Below are 23,461 nucleotides of genomic sequence, written 5' to 3'. Positions count from 1 at the left end.
TGACTAGTGATGCCCCAACACCAGGAGGGTGAAGACAAGCTCATGCTTCCTCCCATATATGTGAAGTCACTCACCTCCTCTCAGAGAAAAGCACAGCGATTTGGTTTCGATACATCAGCTCACAGACACCTTATGCTGATCAATATCACCCTTTGGAGTGATGAGGGGAGAAAGCACCATCTACCCACTTAGAGAGAGCAAGACCAATTGTGCTCTCTCGGGGCTCCAGTAGCCAATGGCAAGCTACATGAACAGGATTCGAACCGGCAATCTCCTGAACATAGTGACAGTGCTTAGCCCGCTGGACCGCTCGGAGCTCTGTGGCAAATTATTTTTTATAAAAAAAAGCTATTAATGGAAATTATGCATTTACTTCAAGTAGCCTAGCTCCACATCTCTAACTATTTAACCCCAATGCACATTAGGGGGTCAGTGACAAGCATGCAAATGCGAGGCTTAATGGGGGATGGGTAAAACAGAACACAGCCAATCAGATCAATACTTTTTTTTCTTAGCTAAATTGGGGAGAAAGTTTTGTTAAGAAAAAAAAGTATTGATTACCAAATACTTTAACTTACAATTACAGCTCTGAAAAAAATTAAGAGACCACTTCAGTTTCTAAATCAGTTTCTCTGATTTTGCTATTTATAGGTTTATGATTGAATAAAATTAACATTGTTGTTTTTAGATTTTAAATAACGCAAAGAAAACAAACTCATATTCATAAAGTTTTAAACGTTCAGAAATCAATATTTGGTGGAATAACCCTGGTTTTTAACCACAGTTGTCATACATCTTGGCATGTTCTCCTCCACCAGTCTTACACACTGCTTTTGGATAACTTTATACCACTCCTGGTGCAAAATTTTAAGCACCTCAGCTTGGTTTGATGGCTTGTAATCATCCGTCTTCCTCTTGATTATATTCGAGAGGTTTTCAATTTGGTAAAATCAAAGACACTCATCATTTTCAAGTGGTCTTTAATTTTTTTTCCAGAGTTGTATATTCTTTCTAGCTATGAAATATTTTATCTTGTCATTTGGTTTCTGAGTTGTTCTGGTCCAACACTTTTAAGATGATTTGAGATGAATATCATTTAAGTATTGACGTCATCAATGCTCTTGTCACTGAATACAATTAGATCCTCACAGCAATGCTCCAAAATTTAGAAGAAAACCTCCCATGAACAGTAGAGACAGTTACTCCAACAAAAGCAGGACAAACTCTTTTTAATACCCTTTTTTTGTTTTCAGAAAAAAACAATGAATAAACAGGTGTCTCAATACTTTTGCTCATATACTGTATGCTAAGTCAATAGTGGGCACATTTCCAAAATCATGCCTCTCTACTTTAGAAACATGGCGAAGTTGCGAATTCTAATTTTGAGACATCTAATGTAGTTTGAAGAGAGGTTATCCCCTGTCTCACCACTGAAAACATTCCTCACTGCTGTCGTCCATTTTTCCTTTTTTCCTTCTCCTTTACTGAATTAAAAATTGCATGAATTCTGTTCTTGCTGTAGTTTAGTGAATTGCATATGTATCGGATTTCAATTTCAATACGATGCTTCAAAATCTAGAAGAAAGCCTTCCCTGGGCAGTAGAGACAGTTACTCCAACAAAAGCAGGATAAACTCTATCTATCATCCATGATTTCCAAAAAAAAACTATGAATATGCAATACATTTGCTCATATCGTAGCTGTCCAATGAAAAACACTTATCTCCAAAACAGCTACTTTACAGGAGAGAGAAAAAATCTTGTAAACTTTCAATGGAAGTCAATGTAAAAAGAGTTTATTTCAGGTCATTTTGAAGAGTTTATATAGGTCCGTTCATCAAGACTGGGCATCTCCAATATCATGCCTCTCTACTGATGCCTGAGCAAAGGGCAGACAGGACACGTGGACCCTGGGCCTAGTGGAAAAAATGAGAGGAGAATGGTAGCAAAGCGCTCGGTGATGAAGCGTTCTCTGACCTCACGACCGAATGCTTTATGTAACGTGATACAGCCTCGCAATTACTGCCTCTCAGGGGCTCCTGTGTTTGCCCACCCATTTACACAGGAAATGGCTGTTAAATGTTTGCTCTCACAACATCCAGAGCAGGTTTAGTGAACCAGCGCGAGATAGCTACAAAAGCTGGCTGGATTTTAGCACAGTGTCCTCGAACTCTGGAAACCAAGGGTCGGCCGGCGGCACACGGTGAGCAAATACGTAATGGAAGTCAAAGCATCATTAGGCAGGAGATGATTTATTACTAATTGTTTAGAGTTGAACAGCTCTTGGTTGACTGTAGGTGCATGAACTCAGCTTTTTTAGAAGTGCTTGAGCCCCTAAAACCCTAAAAAAGGCTATCCCCCCACCACTGCTTATGTCCCATCCCATTACATATGGCATGCAAAACAAAAATGTCCAGTTGCAAGAAAAAGTATGTGAACCCTTTGGAATTACTTGGATTTCGGCATAAATTGGTCATTAAATGTGTTCTGGTCTTCATCTAAGTCACAACAATAGACAAACACAGTCTGCTTAAACTAATACCATACAAAAACATTATATGTTGGCATGGTTGTTTTAAATACAACATGTTAACATTCACAGTGCAGGGTGGAAAAAGTATGTGAACCCCTACGCTAATGACTTTTCTAAGAGCTAACTGGAGCCAGGATGTGATGAGACCAGTTTTGAGTGTGCTGTCCTTGAGAAGCAATGCTTGATGTGAATCATGCCTCGCACAAAAGAGCTCTGAGAAGACCTACGTTCAAGAATTGTAGACTTGCATGTAGCTGGAAAGGGTTACAAAAGTAGCTCTAAAAGCCTTGATGTTTATGTGTCCACGTTAAGACAGACGGAGAAACTACAAATGGAGAAAGTTCAGCATTGTTGTGTTGTGGCTACTCTCCCTTGGCGTGGTCATCCTGTAAAGATGACTGCAAGAGCACAGCGCAGAATGATCAATGAGGTGAGGAAGAATCCTAGAGTGTCAGCTAAAGACTCACAGAAATCTCTGACACATGCTAACAATTGTTTATGGACAAATCTACAATAAGGAAAAAAATAAACAAGAATGGAGTTCATGCGAGGACTCCACGATTCAATAAAACCATGCAAACTTTTCATTTTTTTGTGTTGTTTTAGTTTAAGCAGCCTTTAAGGCTGTGTTTGTCTATTATTGTGATTGTTGTGATGAAGATCAGAACACATTTGTTTATGCAGAAATCCAAGTAATCCCAAAGGGTTCACATTGTAGCGGCTCAGTGGTTTAATACCTGGTGCTAATTGAGATGTTGAAATATTTTTTTATTGGGCGCCAGTTATTAAATTAATTTAATTAGATTAATTAATTAATTAATTAATTAATCAAATTAATTAATAACACAAGACATCTCAGGGTGTGGTTTCTACAGGTGACAGAAATTTTCATAACCAAGTTATCCAGAAAAACACACCGAAATGACAGGTTTTGTAAAATAAAAGTATTTATTAAATCACACAGATATGAGTAAATAATTCATTAAAAAGTCATAAATGTAGCCATTAGCTATCAAATCATAGTGTAGAATGATAAATGAGAAATAAAAGACAAACACGTTATAATGCTGATATGAAAGGAATAAAGATTAATATAACTATTAAGTGAGTATTTCTAAATAAGGGTCTAAGGCATTTTAAGTCTACGAAACCAATTCTTATTTCCAACCAAGCCACTCAAAATGAGTCATCTATACTAAAGACGCTCTATTAAAGACCCGACCAAACCATGACCAACAGACACCATCTGCCGAAAGATTAAACCCAGCTCTGCCTTACTCTGAGTTGTTGAAGTGAGCCTTGGTGACGTCCGCCTGGGTTGGTCGTCTGCTGCTTCACCCCGAAAAAGGATCACGTGAGCCTGTCTGCAGGGTGGGTGGACTTCCTGTGTCAGCACGGAGCCCCAATAGAACCCACAGGGAAATCCCTTCGCTCTCAGGTGGCTTGCTGGTGGCCTCCGGACCGCAGGTTTCTGGGTTGGATCTGGCGGATCTCCTTTTCAGCTGTACTTTAGCTAAACTTAGATGGAATAATGCTTGGCTTCGTAGATTGTAAAATAACCTTAGATATTTTAACTAGGATAGCTAATATTAATATACTTGAAGATTAAATGCACTAGTCTAAGAAAACTAACTTAAGATGACTAAACTAACGGTCTATCCTTTCTCCATCTCTGGCTCCCTAACCTCTCTCCTCTAACTGTTTTCCTTAACTCATCTTCTCCAACTCCTTCTCTCACTCCTTCTCTAACTGCTTCTCCTCCAACTGAACTCTAAACTGTGTCTGCCCAGTTTACTATTAGACTCTGTGGCCTGTTTGGCCCTTGAGCTCCGATTGGCTCTGTGGCCCAAGTGTCTGTGTTTTGATTGGTCTAGGAGCAATTTCAAACTTTGGTGGGGATTCACAAAGGGCCATAAAACCCCCCCTCGCTCACATGGTCAGCATGCTTCAGAATTTTTCTAATAGATCAAACCAAAAGAAAACTCAATTAAACAGTGGATCAAAATACATTTTTCAGCATATCAGTTTGTGATGATAAATTCAGGAAACACAATCTTACAATTGAATCACAATAAATGTAATATATATATATTGCCCACAAACAGTTTTGTAATACTCAAGATAATCTTAGAAATACAATGATGGATGGTACTCTGTCAGAAAGAGATCAAGAGTCATGATATTATTTAAACCCAATTAAATCACTTAAAAGAAAATACATGGTTAAACCACTGATAACCAAATAAAGCTAAATTATCAAATGCTAGTTAAACCTTGTTGATTCAGACTTGAATGTGTAGGAAAATTTAAATCAGGACACATCCAGACACATATACCATATACCAGACACATATACCATTATTTAGTAAACATTCTATAAAACACCTTTTTTATATAGTCAATATAGATGTATTTTAAGCAAAATCTTCTCAGTGAGAAATTCCTCTTCTCTGCTGAGTGTTCAGACAAGCGGCTGTCGTCGGAATTTACGACCGTGGGGGAAGTTGGTGAAGTTGGTGTTGGGAATGTAATTTCCAAGCTAAGAGCATTCATTTTAACTTCATGAATCTTATTTCTAAGTGGTTGCAGAAAGCACAAACCCCTAAATTGGTATAATATATTTGGTGAATTTACAATTTCCAAGGCATTCATTAAGTTTTGAACCCTCTCTCAAGTCCCGTAGTCCCGTCCTTGTCCTGGTGATTGTGCTGTTGGCAAAACCACAATTGTGCACAGTTCCAGATGTTTAAACATTAACGGTCCTAAATCCAGATTTACGACTGACAGCGTCTGAAGGAATGTCAAAAAAAAGAATTTAAAAATGTTTACCCTGACTTGCATTTAGGGTTCTCGAGCGAGGCTGAGTGAAGAAATAGTCAGGAAATGTCATTTTGAAATTTAAGGCTGTTTGAAAAAGATAACTCCAAGGCTTTTAGAGTGTTCTGGGGGTTGAAGTTCCTTATAGACCATAAAGTGGGGGTAGTGTGTGTTTGTGTCCAAGCAATGAAGAAATCCTCTGGTTAATCCACTACATTCCCCCCCCATCGATCGATGGGCCACTGGACGTTGGGTCATCGGTCGATGTCAACGTGGATTTCTGTAGACAGAGCATGTTAGGGTACATCTTTCATGCAATTGGTGTCTTGTTGGTCATGCTTTCTTAAGACAATCTACTTACAAGGTCGCTGACAGAGTTTTTGGTCTAATGGATATACAATTTCTCTTTTGAGGTATCTATCAGTTTTTTTTTTTTTGTTGTAGCTATTGGCTTTTGGTTCTGAATAAAATAGTTAATTTAATGTGATAGTGTGGCAACAAGCATATGAAAGGGTCACAAATAGTTTGCTAGCTATTTGTTCCTTTATAACTTTATCAAGACAACCTACCCATAAGGTATGCTTCAATAATTAGCCACTACTTAGTCAACAATTGAGAACAATATAGCGGAGCAAACGTAGTCAGAAGGGAAACAAAATATGTTTTGGGCACCTGAAGAGAAGAGAAAAAAAAAAATTGGCACCCCCCCTTCTCCATGTATTTATTATACTGCTATGCTAATGGTTTGAAATGGTGATTCAAACACTAGGTTTAACAAAATATCCAATTTGTTGTGAGTTATGCTACTTGGATAGGTGAGTTCCAGACAGTGAATGTGTGGTACTTTCTCAATTTAACAATTGCGTCAGGTCAGAATATGGTGGACAATGAACACTCAGTGTGTCTAAGTATTTGGCCCAGTATTATGATTTAACCTAGGGCATTATCGGTCCCGACTTGTCCCATGGGGCTTTTGCATAGTTTAATTGGGTTACAGTGAACTTGTTTGAGAATCGGTTTAATAAAACACTGACGATGCGGGATTTGGTTCCAGATGCGAGGCAGTTTGTCTGCCTTTGCCTGAGGACCAAACCAATGAGACCTGAGCTCGCGAATTGTTTTGCCAGTGCTGTGCTGGGACCTCACCAGTAGCTTGTCAGCAGTGTAGCACAATGGTTGGTATCCAAGCGTGCTTTTTCCCAGTTTTGGGTGTTTCCGCAGTTCACCCCTAGAACGGTGAGATATACCAACACCTGAGAAAGTGTGGTTCAGCGAAAAAGTTGTGGCCTGAGCCATTTCAATAGGGTCTGGGGGACGTCCCCCCCATCTGGCAAATGCACCTGCCACGGTGATGAGATGTTTGTTCCTTCGAACAAATTTCATGAGTCTTTCGACCCAATCCATTTGTGGAATTGGCCATACACCACACAGATCTTCTGAAGATTGGGGCTGAAAACACACTAGCCTTTTTCCAACAAGTGGCAGATATGTCAATTGTGGGAATGCTCGGTGTGTTTTCCCCATCATTTTGTGGTCCACCCATGGGTGATCGAGGGCCTGGGCTAGGCTCTCCCCCCCATGGCTCTGAGGCACCACGAATGAAGATGAAGCGTGTGTATCTGGGGCATAAACAAACAGGCCCTTGAGCATCCTGAAAGACGCACAGTAAGTGGCAAGTGGATCAAGGTGAAATGCCAGTGTTCTGAAAGAAGTGTTGTCACATGCACCAATTGTCATGTTAACTTTCCATTTGATCTGAGCATTCCGAAAAGCACATCCATCTGTGTAGATGGTGGGAATGTTTTTACATTCATAAGAATCCAAGGGACTGTGTTTGTCTGGAACCACTGGTGCAGGAACAAGAAGAGAACAATCCTTTTGGTGCACGAACAGAGGATCACAGTTAGTCCGTGGCAAGGAACCTGCAGGTGGTCTGTGAACAGCTGACTTGTCAGCCCATGGAACAAAGATTTCACCGTTGACCGTTGTGTTAAGAGTGAATGACTTTCCAGCTTTTGGGTTGTACTCATCTACAGCCGTAGAGGGAGTCAATGCCCATGAACAGGTGTTTTGTTTTAGAATCATGGTAGGGGATTCTGAGGATGGTGGTTTCAGAACCCTGACAGTGAGCTTCTCATTGATTCCCGTGGAATTTGAAGGTTCAATGAGCTTGTGTGGCTCAATGTTGCTAGCAACATGATAGCATTGAACTCTATCCTGTGCCTTAGGACAGGGCAGGGGTTCGCAAACCTGTGCCCAGATTCTACGATGCTGAAAGTCAATCAATGGTTTGAACCGGTCAAGGAGGTCTTTGCCAAAGAGCAATGGGACGTTCTCCAATGGAGAAATGTGAATTGGATGGGTGAGGCTCATTGGACCGATGGCAACGTGCACCAGGGCTGCAGAATGCAGAGTGATACCAGTGTGTGAATATGGTTGAAGGTGAAGAGCACACTTTTTCAGAGGTATCTCTTTGTTGTTTCGGCGGGCTGTCGCCCTCACCTGGTCAAAAAGTGAATTTGACATTAAAGAAATGTCTGACCCCGTGTCCAAAAGAGCATCATACCCGAACACATCTTCCAGCCAGGTGGCTAGGTAGAATTTTGGTGTTGAACCTTTCTTGGTTAAGAAACCCAAGAATTGTTTAGGTGGTGGATCCTCCAGGCTGAGGGAAGGAGCTTCCTCAGTGTGGTTGTCTTCAGCGTCTGGCTGTACAACCAAGGCTGCATTGGAGTGGATGGATTTCGCACCCCCCCAAGCAGGTTGATCTGGAGCATGGACAATTGGCAAGAATTCAGATTCAGCATTGTCCTGCTTGCGTATTTCGTCACGAAATTGTCTGAGCAGACTGCCGTCTTTAGTGCTCAGGTTAGTTGGATATCTCTCATGCTTGTGCCCTTTAGGTGGACACCAACGTTTGTGGTGCTTTGGGCTCTTTCTCCTGAGCGGAGATTGAAGTTTGCTGGAGCTCTGTGCTCGAGCATGGTGCTGTGAGTGTTTGCCATTCCAACTGCGTTTTATCCTACCTTTCCTTCGATAGGAGGGCTTTTGGTCACTTTGCTTGGCCCAATGTAGGGACGAGCGACGCCAAGAGTGGAACACTCTCTGGTTTTTGTGGTTTAACTGGGTCTTAGGTGGCATTGGAGCCTTGTGTGCCCCTTTTTGCTTGACGTGGGAGGACTGCTCATTAATTATCAGGACGTCATTTGACTCTGATTTTTTATTAATGTTTTGTTGGAACTTAGCAAATCCTCTGAGAGCCAAATCACGCAGCTGCCGGCTTGTTAGCGTACGAGGGCAGGCTGCGACTCCAAAAGAGTGACTGGTGGAGGGATGGAGGTTTCTCACGAACAATGTTTTGAAAACTTCCTCTTCCTCCATTCCAGGCTCATTTCTATAGCCGAAATAAGCTAGCCTGAGGCGGTGATAGTACTGTAGGGGTGTTTCCTGGCGGCTCTGCTTAATTGCAAGAGCTGCAGCAAGGCCGGTTTGAACAAGGTGGTTGGAGAACTCATTCTCCAAAGCCTTGCAAAGAGCAGGATAATCTCTCTTAACCTGGGGTGGTTGGCGCTCAATGAAACGTCCAACTTCCCGACTAGAGGACACCTTAATGAGGTAGATTTTATCATCTACCGTGGCCTTGGGGAAACGGCGTAAGAAGAAGTCAATGTCGCGAAGATACTGGTGGACATCATTAGAACCGTCCGGTTCTGGTTCAAAGCGTGGGATGTTACGCGCAATTTTGTCCAAATCTCTATCAGAGGGTGCTTGAGGTTGCACAGAGGTCCCATGTGGCTGGGAACGCTGAGTGAACCTTGGTTCTACTGGCGCTTCAGCACCTTTAAGGGAGACTAGAGGGAATGTATTTGTGGATGGTTGTTGCTTAGGATCCGGAACCCCAGGGGTTCCTGATTTACCAGCTGGATTGATGGGGGAGTCTCCCTCCATCATCAGCTCAAATGTTAACTCTGTTTGGTCTCGAGTTAATTTGACTGCATTGTTAGCATGTGCTAATTCAGTTTGTAGCTCAACCTGTCTTGCAATAGCATGTTTTAGTTTTTCCTGTGACTGAGCTGCAAGTTGGGTAGCTATGTTGGCTTCCTTTTGAAGCAGCTGCACTTCGGTTTTGAGGTCTCTTTGGTTCATTTCAGACTGTACAGTTTTGTTCTCTAGGTCTGCAACTTTATCATTTAAAGTCACAATCTCTGCTTGGAGATTTTGAATGGTTTTGGAGGAAGCAGCAAGTTGATCCTGTGACAACAGCAGTTGTTTCCACAGTATTAGGGAAATCGGATCCACTTGTTGCTTGCCCTCAAGGATTTTAGATACACACTCATTGAGGCTTTTGGCAATTAGTGCATGGAGACCCCCACTGTCCATTTGTTGGACTGGGACGGTAAGTCCTGGGGGTAAACCAGCTGTAAGCTCTAAAAGAGCTTTTTCGGTGGCACACATTTTGATTTACGTAAAGCACGTGGAATCAAACAATTTTGATGACAAACAAGTTTATTTTATGTTCGAGTCAATTAGCATTGTGCCTTTTCTAAGAAGAAAATCTGTTAAAAGTGGGCGACCTAAGGTTACAATTAGTAGATTAATTTTAAAAGAATAGTTAGATTTGTTGTCAGTGATGCTAGTGAACAGTTTAATAACTGTAGGGCACTATACACAATGTCTAAATCTAAATATGGGTATATTTATTAACTATGTACAGGATGGGAGAATTTAACTATGTATTAAGCACAGGTGTGCTGGGTATATGGTTGAGTAACTGATAACTGGATAGGTTTTTTTTTTTTTTTTTTTTTTTTTTTTTTTTTTAATGGTTAATTAATTAATTAATTTCAATCAGTTATTAATAATTGATCTTAATCGATCAATAATTAAGCTTAATTTATTTGAAGATGGTTGAATTAAATTGAAAATAATTAATTAACAAAAATTTAATTAACTTTACTTAATCAAATTGATTAAAATGACCAGTTAATTATTTTATGTTGTGATTAGTTACTCAATGGAGATAGCTATTTAGCTTGGTTCAATGTAACCTAAAGAGTAATGTTTGAGAGAGCAGACCTGAAACTTAAATTTAACTATTTAATATTAACCGATTAAATGAATGCAGTTATTTGTTTACTTATTTACAAACCATTTAACCAAACCACAATGCAAATTCCCTTTATTAACTTAACAAAAAGTTTGTTTGAATTGGCACCCTCTGGCGACAGAAACTCTAAATGCACTCTACAGGATGATAGCAATTACACAAGTACAACACCAGGTGGCGACACAGCTATATGGCTAAGTGGCTCCCTCTGGTGGTCAAACAAATGAAATGTACCTTTCTGCACTGTATGCAGTTAACCAAATCAAACACCAGATGGCGATGTGGCAGTGTACCCCCCCTAGTGGTGAGGGGTAGTAAAACACCCTTTGAGTTTGAGTGTAAATAGTCAGGCTGTCCACCAGATGGTGGCAGAGGCCGACTGGTGGGAGTGGTCACGCCCACTGATGATGCCACGTTAAGGACCGCCCCTTGGGTCTGGGACCTGGTCAGCAGATTTGACTGACTCAGTCGACTGTGAATAGCAGAGGAGAAGGGCACGGCTGTCCGAAAGTTTAACACAGCAGCAACACACTTCACAAGATGAGCAAAGAGGATTTACATCCTGGCGTGGTTAGTTTAATCACGCACACAATAAACTTCCTGCCACTCAGGGTGGTGTTACGTAAAAGTTAGCTACTCTTTTACGCACGTGGAAGTGTCCAGTACTGCAGGATTTTACGGATTTCGCGCAAAAACCGGCAGTTTTAACTGGAGCGCGGAGTCGATGAGCCGGAGATCCGCGACTCAGGGCTGCGCGAAGGCCTTAGATCAACACTGGTAAAATATGTCTATTTTACCGGAAACAGTTCGAACTTTATGTAAGTACACACGTATATACACGTATATACACCCGGGTTTAAGGTTGCCCACACACGGCGGTGTGTCAACCAAGCTTATTTTACAAATAAGAGTAATGTTTTCAAGAGCGCTCGCATACCACACACATAACTGTACACGTTATACAGACAAACAGGGGACCGTGCGCGTGACACAGACAGGGGACTGGCCAGTCCTGAATTGTAAACAAAAACACGTGTAGAACATGTGCGTGTGTTTCTAACACGCTGGGTTTATGCAGTTAACTCCAGCTAGCCCGGCTAGCTCAGTCGGTAGAGCATGAGACTCTTAATCTCAGGGTCGTGGGTTCGTGCCCCACGTTGGGCGCCAAATTATGTAGCGGCTCAGTGGTTTAATACCTGGTGCTAATTGAGATGTTGAAATATTTTTTTATTGGGCGCCAGTTATTAAATTAATTTAATTAGATTAATTAATTAATTAATTAATTAATCAAATTAATTAATAACACAAGACATCTCAGGGTGTGGTTTCTACAGGTGACAGAAATTTTCATAACCAAGTTATCCAGAAAAACACACCGAAATGACAGGTTTTGTAAAATAAAAGTATTTATTAAATCACACAGATATGAGTAAATAATTCATTAAAAAGTCATAAATGTAGCCATTAGCTATCAAATCATAGTGTAGAATGATAAATGAGAAATAAAAGACAAACACGTTATAATGCTGATATGAAAGGAATAAAGATTAATATAACTATTAAGTGAGTATTTCTAAATAAGGGTCTAAGGCATTTTAAGTCTACGAAACCAATTCTTATTTCCAACCAAGCCACTCAAAATGAGTCATCTATACTAAAGACGCTCTATTAAAGACCCGACCAAACCATGACCAACAGACACCATCTGCCGAAAGATTAAACCCAGCTCTGCCTTACTCTGAGTTGTTGAAGTGAGCCTTGGTGACGTCCGCCTGGGTTGGTCGTCTGCTGCTTCACCCCGAAAAAGGATCACGTGAGCCTGTCTGCAGGGTGGGTGGACTTCCTGTGTCAGCACGGAGCCCCAATAGAACCCACAGGGAAATCCCTTCGCTCTCAGGTGGCTTGCTGGTGGCCTCCGGACCGCAGGTTTCTGGGTTGGATCTGGCGGATCTCCTTTTCAGCTGTACTTTAGCTAAACTTAGATGGAATAATGCTTGGCTTCGTAGATTGTAAAATAACCTTAGATATTTTAACTAGGATAGCTAATATTAATATACTTGAAGATTAAATGCACTAGTCTAAGAAAACTAACTTAAGATGACTAAACTAACGGTCTATCCTTTCTCCATCTCTGGCTCCCTAACCTCTCTCCTCTAACTGTTTTCCTTAACTCATCTTCTCCAACTCCTTCTCTCACTCCTTCTCTAACTGCTTCTCCTCCAACTGAACTCTAAACTGTGTCTGCCCAGTTTACTATTAGACTCTGTGGCCTGTTTGGCCCTTGAGCTCCGATTGGCTCTGTGGCCCAAGTGTCTGTGTTTTGATTGGTCTAGGAGCAATTTCAAACTTTGGTGGGGATTCACAAAGGGCCATAAAACCCCCCCTCGCTCACATGGTCAGCATGCTTCAGAATTTTTCTAATAGATCAAACCAAAAGAAAACTCAATTAAACAGTGGATCAAAATACATTTTTCAGCATATCAGTTTGTGATGATAAATTCAGGAAACACAATCTTACAATTGAATCACAATAAATGTAATATATATATATTGCCCACAAACAGTTTTGTAATACTCAAGATAATCTTAGAAATACAATGATGGATGGTACTCTGTCAGAAAGAGATCAAGAGTCATGATATTATTTAAACCCAATTAAATCACTTAAAAAGAAAATACATGGTTAAACCACTGATAACCAAATAAAGCTAAATTATCAAATGCTAGTTAAACCTTGTTGATTCAGACTTGAATGTGTAGGAAAATTTAAATCAGGACACATCCAGACACATATACCATATACCAGACACATATACCATTATTTAGTAAACATTCTATAAAACACCTTTTTTATATAGTCAATATAGATGTATTTTAAGCAAAATCTTCTCAGTGAGAAATTCCTCTTCTCTGCTGAGTGTTCAGACAAGCGGCTGTCGTCGGAATTTACGACCGTGGGGGAAGTTGGTGAAGTTGGTGTTGGGAATGTAATTTCCAAGCTAAGAGCATTCATTTTAACTTCATGAATCTTATTTCTAAGTGGTTGCAGAAAGCACAAACCCCTAAATTGGTATAATATATTTGGTGAATTTACAATTTCCAAGGCATTCATTAAGTTTTGAACCCTCTCTCAAGTCCCGTAGTCCCGTCCTTGTCCTGGTGATTGTGCTGTTGGCAAAACCACAATTGTGCACAGTTCCAGATGTTTAAACATTAACGGTCCTAAATCCAGATTTACGACTGACAGCGTCTGAAGGAATGTCAAAAAAAAGAATTTAAAAATGTTTACCCTGACTTGCATTTAGGGTTCTCGAGCGAGGCTGAGTGAAGAAATAGTCAGGAAATGTCATTTTGAAATTTAAGGCTGTTTGAAAAAGATAACTCCAAGGCTTTTAGAGTGTTCTGGGGGTTGAAGTTCCTTATAGACCATAAAGTGGGGGTAGTGTGTGTTTGTGTCCAAGCAATGAAGAAATCCTCTGGTTAATCCACTACAACATACTTTTTCTTGCATGTGTTGGGATATGAACATCCCTAATAAACTGCAAACCAGCTCTGCCCCTGACAGCCATTACCCCTGATTTAATTACTTATTCAAGGTGAGACACTGCAGGCTGGAGGTTATAAATCACTTGGCTGTAAGGAGCTGTGAATGGCAGCTCTGTTCAGGCCATCCCGTTCCACAAAGGCTGAGTAAAATACATCTGAAAACTCAATAAAACAGCACAGTCAGCACTGTGCGGCACAACACAGTGAAAGAGCCAGAGATTCTACAGCACTAATAGCCTATATTGCTCAATAGCTCTCCGCTTTCTCCATCTTCGCTGTTATCTAGTTGGAGGTCACTCTGTCGCCTCACTTAACTCAGAGTGATGAGCGTAAATTTCACCTTGAGGTTTATTCACACAAGCCTAGTGACAAATAAAAAATGTCATATCAGAGATAAGTAGCTCTGATACTGCATAGCTTGACGAGGTTTGCAGTGAACTGTATTTATATCATATCAAAAATCATCATATCAGGACTAGAGATGGAAAAATTTATTAAAATCTACTTTCAGCCAAAATACAGGATTACAGTTAAGGATTACAGCAGCCCTGTGTAGGGCCAATGTTGAGGCTGCTCAATCACAAAGCAGCAGTTAATAATAAAGACTTTTAAATTTACTAACCAGATATCCCTCACAGGAGTGCATCTTTCAGTCCATACAGTGAGTATCAAGATATTTACACAAAACAGCAAACACTGTAAAGGACATTTAACCCCACCAAAATGACAGCAGCAACAGTTGGAAAGCTAAAGGAATCACATTTAAAATAATTAGACACCATTAAATCATATTTGTAAATGAATTTTATTTTTAATTTTTCTATTTTTCTCCCCAATTTTGCATAGCCCCCTTATTAGGACTCCCCCATCACCAGTAATGCCCCAAAACACCAGGAGGGTGAAGACTAACACATGCTTCCTCTGATACAGTGAAACCAGGTAACGCTTCTTTTTGACCTTTAAACCAACTAACCAGATATCCCTCTTAAGTGTGCATCTTTCATTTCATACAGTAAGTATCAGAGTATTTACATAAAACAGCAAATGCTGTAAAGCACGTTTAACCCCCACCAAAATGACGGTGGCAAAAGTTGAAAAGCTATTGGAATCACATTTAAAATAATTCAAGACAATTAAATCATATTTGTGAGTTAAGCATTACAGCACCTCTTTGTGGGGCCAATGTGGAGACTGCTCTATCACTAAAAAGTCTGCAGTTCTTCGTTTAACCACTAGATGGAACTCAGTGGATTGGCTATTGCTATTGTATTCTGGGTTTTTTTTTGGCCATTCCTATTATTTAAATTCTGTAGAATGTGTATGAATAACACATCTTGTGCAGGGAAGATAATAAAGACTTTGAAACCCTCTAACTGGATTTCCCTCTCAAGAGTGCATCTTTCAGTCCATACAGTAAGTATCAGTGCTTACAAACAACCCTATTTACACAAAACAGCAAACGCTGTAGAGCACATTTAACTCCCACCAAAATTACAATAGCAACAGTTGGAAAGCTAAAGGAATTACATTTATAATAATTGTGTTTTTACCCCTAAATAAGCAGTACATTTTTATTTCTGTTTCCACTTTAAGCTCCACAGTACAGTTCTGTACAGAAAGACGCAACATAGCTCTGTGAGTGGTAATTACTCTTAGCTTCTCAGAGTATTGTAAAGAACAATCTTTAATAAAAAGAATGTTTCTGTACAGAATTGTGGCCATTTGGATGCTTAACTGGATGGTTCTTAACCATATACATATGCGCTGGTTGCAGAACATAAAATGTACAAGATAAACTCTGGTGTATGACAGTCAATCTGGAATATTTTATTCCACTCTTGCCGCCACTGTAATAACACCCTGCCCGTGATCTGTCACTCTGTCAGCCCATAATGTGAGAAAATGCAGCAATCAGCAGAGGGAGTTCCGGCTGTATTTTTAGTGACACAGATGTTGTTTCAGCCAAAGCCATTACAGTAATAACACAATATTGCTGCTAGTGATGTTTTCTGTTACAGCTTCCTCCAAACACTCAGTTATTTGGATGCATTAAGTTCAATAACTCTAAAGAGAGCCTATGATGATGCAGAGCTGAAGACCACACACACATACACACGTGTAAAGCTACAAAATAGGGATACATTGAATATTTGGCAACCAAAAATTCTTTGACGAAAATGTAAAAAAAAAAAAAAAAAAAAAAAAAACCTTTTTGTGTTTGGCTGAATAAGCGCGAGGTTTACATTTTAGCATTCAGCATCACTTTTCATGTTTGGTATCAGCTGTAGAGGGCACCCAGTGCTAGAAGGCATATCACTGCTGAGGTAAATTCATAATTAGAATATTACAACTGGAGTAAATTTATGATTAAAATAGCACTACTGAGACGAATATATGATTAGTACAGCACTACTGAGGTAAATTCATGATACGCATAGAACTGTTGAGTTTTTACCACTGGATAAGTAGCACTTTTCATGCTGTGTTTTCACTTTAAGCTCCACAGTACAGTTCTGTACAAAAAGACGGAACCAGTCACGATACAGAGCTTTGTGTCCACTGTAAATGTATTATAAGAATATCACTACTGAGGTAAATTTATGATTAGAATAGCACTACTGAGGTAAATTCGTGATTAGAATAGCACTACTAAAGTGGATGTATGCTTAGAATAGCACTATTAAAGTACATTTATGACAAAAACTGCACTGCTTAGGTTTATTTATGATTAAAGGAGCACTAATGAGCTCTACTGTGTTCAGTATTCTGTTTTCAGTGTTTTTGCTGCATCACTTCTACAAAACCAGCGATGTACATGCCTGTCCAGAGGTAAAGCTGGAGATAAAGCAAACCAAACAAATGCTTGGTCTACAATCAAGCTGAGAAGGTTGTCCAAAGTTCATTCACGGAGACTTCATTAGCAGATGAGGCATGTGATGTTTACATAGAGTTTTAATGGGGTCTCTTTCTCTGAGTCTATTTTTATTTGGCTAGGATGGTAATCATTTATACCATAAAATTATTGTTCACTTTTAGGCAAAGTCCTGAAAGAAAAAAAAAGCATAATTTCAAGAATTACATCAGAAATATGTTTTTTTTTTCTCCTGCCATTTTTCCTTTGCATTGTGTTCTACATTCCAACCAATGATTTTCGTATTTTACCTTTTTTTGTTTATAATATGTTGTTGAATTACTAAATATTTTAAATTTACATTCATTGTAATGGCTAGTGCAATTTCCCCTTTCAAAATCTGAATAGTCTTTTTACTTTTATATGATTTTTTTCTATGATGTTCTCATGGACTTTTAAATATATAGATATTTGTATCCATATCAGTTTATTTTTTAAATTATAGACAAGACAAGAAACCTAGACAACTATATGTATAATATTTGTGGCCTCCAGCTTTAAACCATTATTTTAATAGTTCTCATTGTGATTGAGTCGTTAAATATATTGTCTCATGCATTCTTATCACTAGCTTCATTTTTCTCCATTATCAAATTGTTTAGGTCAATGCAATGTTAATTACCTGTATTAGATAGATGTTAGTGTTAAATCGTGCAAAAGTTCCAGATTGAATGGTAAAGTTATAATAAACTTTCGAAGTGCAGATGAACATGCTCCTTGTCTGTACAAGCTCCTCATCTCTCCTTCTAAAATTTTCTGCTCCGCTGGGAGGAGTTGAAGAGCCTGATGGCTCTCAAGACAAAGGATCTCCTGAGTCTGTCTGTAGAGCAGCTCTGTGACAGGAACCTTTTACTGAAACTGCTCCTATGGTCCAATAAGATGGTGTGCAGTGGGTGACCATCTGGGGGAACTTGGGGAACTTGTACGTATACTGAGGATGCTGTTGTTATCCACTATGCAATCCAACAACTGTGACTAATGTACTGTATAGTCTACTTAAATAGGGCAACTGATCAGTTCTACAAGAACACAAATGAAAGGATGGGGAATAATGTGGAGAGGGTTCAATTACACAGAGATAATCACTCATATTCTGTATCTCTGTTTCTTTTGTTCTTCTTTTATTCTATCTCTCTGTGCCGTCACAGACCACAAAGCATGTCTGTTCCATTCCCCAGATCAGCAGCAGAACTGGAAAAAGGAGACAGACCTGTTCAGGGACAGAACGTATTAAAGAAAAAAAAGGGTCTCTGAGTTTATGACCTGACTAAATGAGAAAGTGCAGAATGGAAAAAGAGAAATAGTGGAGGCCAGAGGGTGGTGGAGGAGGTGATGTGGGACGTTTCAGAGCGTTCAGAATCCAGAAGCTCTCCACGCATCACTTCAAGAACACAGTGTACTACAAGGATGGTTTAAAGGTATAGAGAGTTAAATGGATTATTAGGGAGTTTATAACAGCAATAAATTGTTCAGTGTGTGACCTCAAGATGCCCGTTAACGTTTTTAACACAGCGTGGACTCAAGCTGCATTGACTCTACAGGTTTGTGTAAAAAAAGGTCAGTTACTAGGACATCGCCTGTTCGAATCCTGTTTATGTAGCTTGCTATCGGCTGCCGGAGACCTAAGATTTTGATAACGGCAACATACATCATAATTCTAGACCACTTGGGTTGGCCCATTCATAGTTCGTCCTAAAATGTTCATCGAAGGTAAAAAGTAAAGGTAAAAATTGGTGGTGTGATGAGGTTTTGATAAGACAGCAGTGACACGTATATTTGTGAAGCTCTCTGTATAATGTAATGTCTCTATCACTCTCTGAATAAGGCAATCTAACAAAGTCATTTTAGGAAAGTGCTCAGCGCTGAGTGTCCCTGTAGAGAATCTTCTGGCCTCATGTAAAATTCATGCATTCAAATTGAGGCAGTAATATAAAATGCAATAACTTTCCATCCCTTCACAAAAATATGTAAAAATATTTGTCTGAGTCCAGAATAACCTCAGAGCGAAGAGCAATCTCAGAGACGCGTCCAATTTTAGCCAAACCCCAAAATATTCATTAAACCTTGATGACTGTCATTTTGGTGTTGGGTTTATTCATTGTCTGCATGCCTCATCAAACACTACAAACTACAATATCTCTCTCTTTCTCTCTCTCTCTCTCTCTCTCTCTCTCTCTCTCGCTCTCTCTCTCTCTCTCTCTATCTATCTCTTGCTAGCAGAGCAGAGCAGGTATTGTCTGTAGTGGTGGGTTGTTCTCAGCACTGCAGATTGGACACTGGTATGATGGTGGTTTTAGTAGTGTGTGTTGTGCTGGTACAAGTGTTCAGACACAGCAATGCTGCTGGAGTTTTTAAACACCATTTGTTTTTAAATGCCATGCACAATTTCAGAAATGCTATGTTCAATACATCTGGCCTTCAGAACACGACCTTGCTCAACTCAAATTCCATTCTATCTATCTATCTATCTATCTATCTATCTATCTATCTATCTATCTATCTATCTATCTATCTATCTATCTATCTATCTATCTGTCTGTTTGTCTGTCTGTCTGTCTGTCTGTCTGACTACACTGCAAAAAACTAAATCTTAGCAAGTGAAAATTTCTAAATTTAAGGCAATAAAACTTATTTTCTTCTCTGATAAGACTTTTTGTCTTACTAAGTGTTAGATTATTTTGCTTATTTTATATTTATCTATCTATCTATCATATAATAGACATGATTGTGTCATTCCTTACATTGTCAGTCTGCACACATTAAAGACTCCAACTCCCAGCATGCACTTACACCTTCCGGACTCTGCTGATCATATGATGCTACAGTGTTCTAACTCGCCAAGCTTCTGATTACACACATCTGGACCTGTTAATATAATTACCTTTATGTTTTTGTTCCTTGTTGCCTGGTATTGCATTTATTTCCTAGCTCTTTTACCTTGCATTTCATTTGTTTCATTGTATGACCCATTTTGCCTGCTCTCTCCCTGGTATATTGTTTACTATTGCTGCCACTTTGTTACTGTCCCTGCCATTCTAGTCTTTGAGATTAGCTTGTGTATCTGTTTCTTGATACTGTGTAAAAAATTACCCTGCTATCCTTGTGCAAGTCAATTTTCCCATTCCACTGGAAAATTAATCCAGCATAAAGACATACTTTGTAGTAAAAAAAAGGTAACTTACTCTTCTGCCCTACAACTCTGTGACCAAGCAGTCAACCATTAAAAAAATTAAATATACTGTAACTGACTACCCCAATACATACTCAAATATGTGTGTTCTCTATCCAAATAAATTGTTAATTTTATAAAACACAATAAAATTATGTAACACAGATTTTACTCCAAATTCCTCTTTCAGTTGCTTATTCAACTATTTTGTGTAAATGTTACACAATTAACAACCCTATGAATATATTTTTTTACAGTGTAGCTTTTTGGCCAAATGCTATCCCTAATGCTATCGCTATAACAAGTAGGCAACATTAAGAAATTGTCCAGAGAGAATAAGTGGGCATCTCCCACGCCAGCCATCATTCTGCCCTGCTTTCTGGCCAGCCAATCACAGCAGCTGATAACAACCTCCCACAGACCGAGAAAAATGGAGACGGACAGAGAGGAGAGTGAAAGAGACAGAGAGAGACAGAGAGAGAGACAGAGTTTGTCCCAGGAGACTGAGCTTCCTCTCTATGCATAGTGTATTACAACAGTATTAGCATTAGCAAACACAGCAGTCCTACACTACAGGGTGGGCTGTGCACCTCCAGCAACCCAGCGTGATGCACCTCCCTCCTTAGATCATTCCTACTGGAGCCCAGCAGCAAACTCAACCCCCCTCCGTACCCTCCCAGCCAGCCCATGCACAAACAAACACACACACACTTGCAGATCCGAACTTCCGAACATCCGAAATCCAGACACAACATCTATAACAGCTAAAAGATCCGGTACAGTAAGAGAAGCAGCAGCCGAGCACAAGCACGCTGTAGGCTGTAGGCCCGAGGCACCTTCTTGTTCCCCTACCTGCGTGATCTCGGTCGCACGTGAGCTCTTGGCCTACATCCAGACACATCCACGCGCAGCTCTGTGAACATCACAGGCTCCTCTTCACACACTGCGTGAAGCTCAGCTCGCCTCACGCTCTCTGGGGCTATAATTGGATCGTGGCTCAGTCGTGCAGAGGAACCCACCGTCTTGAAAGGAGGCTCTTTTTTCTTTTATTATTTGAAAACATGCATTCTCAGGGTATGTTCCAGTTTGGAGGCACGCCCTCGCCGGCGGTGGCCCGCTTTCACGTTTCACGATCCAAGATCGGTGTGTTTTTTCAGTTTTTTTGGTGCTTGGCTGCGGGTGATAAAAAGGTGTTGAGCCATCTGCTCTGGAGGAGGCGCACTCTGCAAAAATAACTCAAAAAAAAATGACTTGATGATTTAGTTTCCCTAAAGAAAATTTAAAAACTTTATATTGACAGACTACTATTTACTGCCACATTCCATCTATCTAGGAACTACAGGGGTTGAACAATGAAACTGAAACACCTGTCACACCTTTTAGTGTGGGAGGTTTCAGGGCTAAATTAGACCAGCCTGGTGGCCAATCTTCATTAATTGCACATTACTGCACCAGTAAGAGCAGAGTGTGAAGGTTCAATTAGCAGGGTAAGAGCACAGTTTTGCTCAAAATATTGCAATGCACACAACATTATGGGTGGCATACTAGACTTCAAAAGAGAACAAATTGTTGGTGCACGTCTTGCTGGAGCATCTGTGACCATGACAGCAAGTCTTTGTGATGTATCAAGAGCCACGGTATCCAGGGTAATGTCAGCATACCACCAAGAAGGACCAACCACATCCAACAGGATTAACTGTGGACGCAAGAGGAAGCTGTCTGAAAGGGATGTTTGAGTGCTAACTCGGATTGTATCCAAAAAACATTAAAATAAAAACACGGCTGCCCAAATCACGGCAGAATTCAATTTCCACCAGAACTGTCCGTCGGGACAATAAATGATTGTGGTCTAAAACCAGGTGTTTCAGTTTCATTGTCCAACCTGTACACCATGTTCCAAATTATTATGCAAATTGGATTTAAGTGTGACAAAGATTTTTTTTTTGTTTCTCAATTAAACCCATGGATGGTATTGTGTCTCACGGCTCTTTGGATCACTGAAATCAATCTCAGACACCTGTGATAATTAGATAATTAGTTAGCCAGGTGAGCCCAATTTAAGGAACACTACTTAAGAAGGATTCCACATTATTATTTTTATTAAGCAGGCCACAGGTTTTAAGCAACATGGGAAAGATAAGGGATCTCTCTGCTGCCAAAAAGCATCAAATAGTGCAATGCCTTGGACAAGGTATGAAAACATTAGTTTTTCACGTAAACTTAAGCGTGATTATCGTACTTTGAAAAGATTTGTGGCTGATTCAGAGCACAGACGGGTTCGTGCAGATAAAGGCAAAATGAGGAAGGTTTCTGCCAGACAAGTTCATTGGATTAAGAGAGAAGCTGCTGATGCCTCTGGAGTCCCACGAACCTCAAGGTGTAGGATCCTTCAAAGGCTTGCTGTGGTGCATAAACCTAGAAGCTAGAAACATATTAGAAACTAAAAAACGCTGCCCTGATCTGTGGGATATGCATATAGGGCATATGGTCCTGCTCTAACCTGCAACCCATCTCAGCCACCCACACTTGAGAAGATGGGATTAATTGCTCATGGTACAGTATGAGCAGTCAATTACAAATACCTACCGAAGGCTGGAATGGAAATAACCTTTTTATACAAACTTGGTATAGCATCATCATTGGATTCTTTTTTAGTTGATCCAAGTTTCACTCTATAGAAGTCCGAGCACCAGCTTAGAGAGTCTGTCAATGTCTGTGTAGAAATGCACTGTGGAGTTCAAAGTGGAATGAATAGAACTCGAGAGAGAGTTATCCAGTTAGTGTTATGAAAAGGCTTTTTTGCTGCTTCACCTAGTGGGCATGTTAGTTTTACACATTCTACAAGCATTCTTTCTTTTTAAAAGATTGATGAAGCAGAAGCAGTGTACCAAATGAAGCACAACATTGGCTCAAATGAGTGTATGCATCCATGAGCATGCTTGGTAGTTTAATTTAGTGCCCTATTTTAGCGATCTAAAGGTGAGCCGTCAACTGTGCACCATGCAGCTTGATTAAGGACGTGTCAGTGTTTCTTTGCTATCATAACGTTGGGAAAAGTACTCCTTGCACGGCTCGAAACACTCAAAAGACATGTATTAATTATCTCAATTAATCGTGGGTGTGTTTTGGGTGTAATGTGGAACAAACCAATCAGTGTCTCACTTACTATTTTCTTTAAGAGCCAGGTATGCTCTGACTTTGGTGGATTGCTATTTTAAAGGTGGAGCTACCTTGACGTGTCCAGCATGTCTAAGCAGAGGAAACTGATTTACTCGCTCATGCTCTAAAGGTGCGTGAGTAGGTCATTAATGGGAACAGCAATATATATTTTTTGGATTCTGTTTATTGTTGGTGTAAAAGTTGGGTTTGTGCACTGATG

At 40.0% G+C, this 23,461-nt stretch overlaps 1 protein-coding gene across 4 annotated transcripts in view; it reads right to left on the bottom strand.

The window, feature by feature from the left end:
- Nucleotides 1-20,958, bottom strand: part of syk (spleen tyrosine kinase) — a 115,035-nt gene extending 94,077 nt beyond the window's left edge. For all 4 annotated transcript variants that reach the window (XM_022665569.2, XM_049468583.1, XM_049468584.1 and 1 more), the window contains exon 1: nucleotides 20,935-20,958. The gene's annotated coding sequence lies outside the window, so the exon portion shown is untranslated. The remainder of the gene's footprint in view (nucleotides 1-20,934) is intronic.
- Between the last annotated feature and the right edge of the window lie 2,503 nt (nucleotides 20,959-23,461).

This window comes from Astyanax mexicanus, chromosome 20 (assembly GCF_023375975.1).
Source record: "Astyanax mexicanus isolate ESR-SI-001 chromosome 20, AstMex3_surface, whole genome shotgun sequence".
In the NCBI taxonomy this organism is placed as follows: Eukaryota; Metazoa; Chordata; class Actinopteri; order Characiformes; family Acestrorhamphidae; genus Astyanax; species Astyanax mexicanus.
Note: the sequence above shows the minus strand (reverse complement) of the source record. Positions and strands in the feature narration are given on the sequence as shown.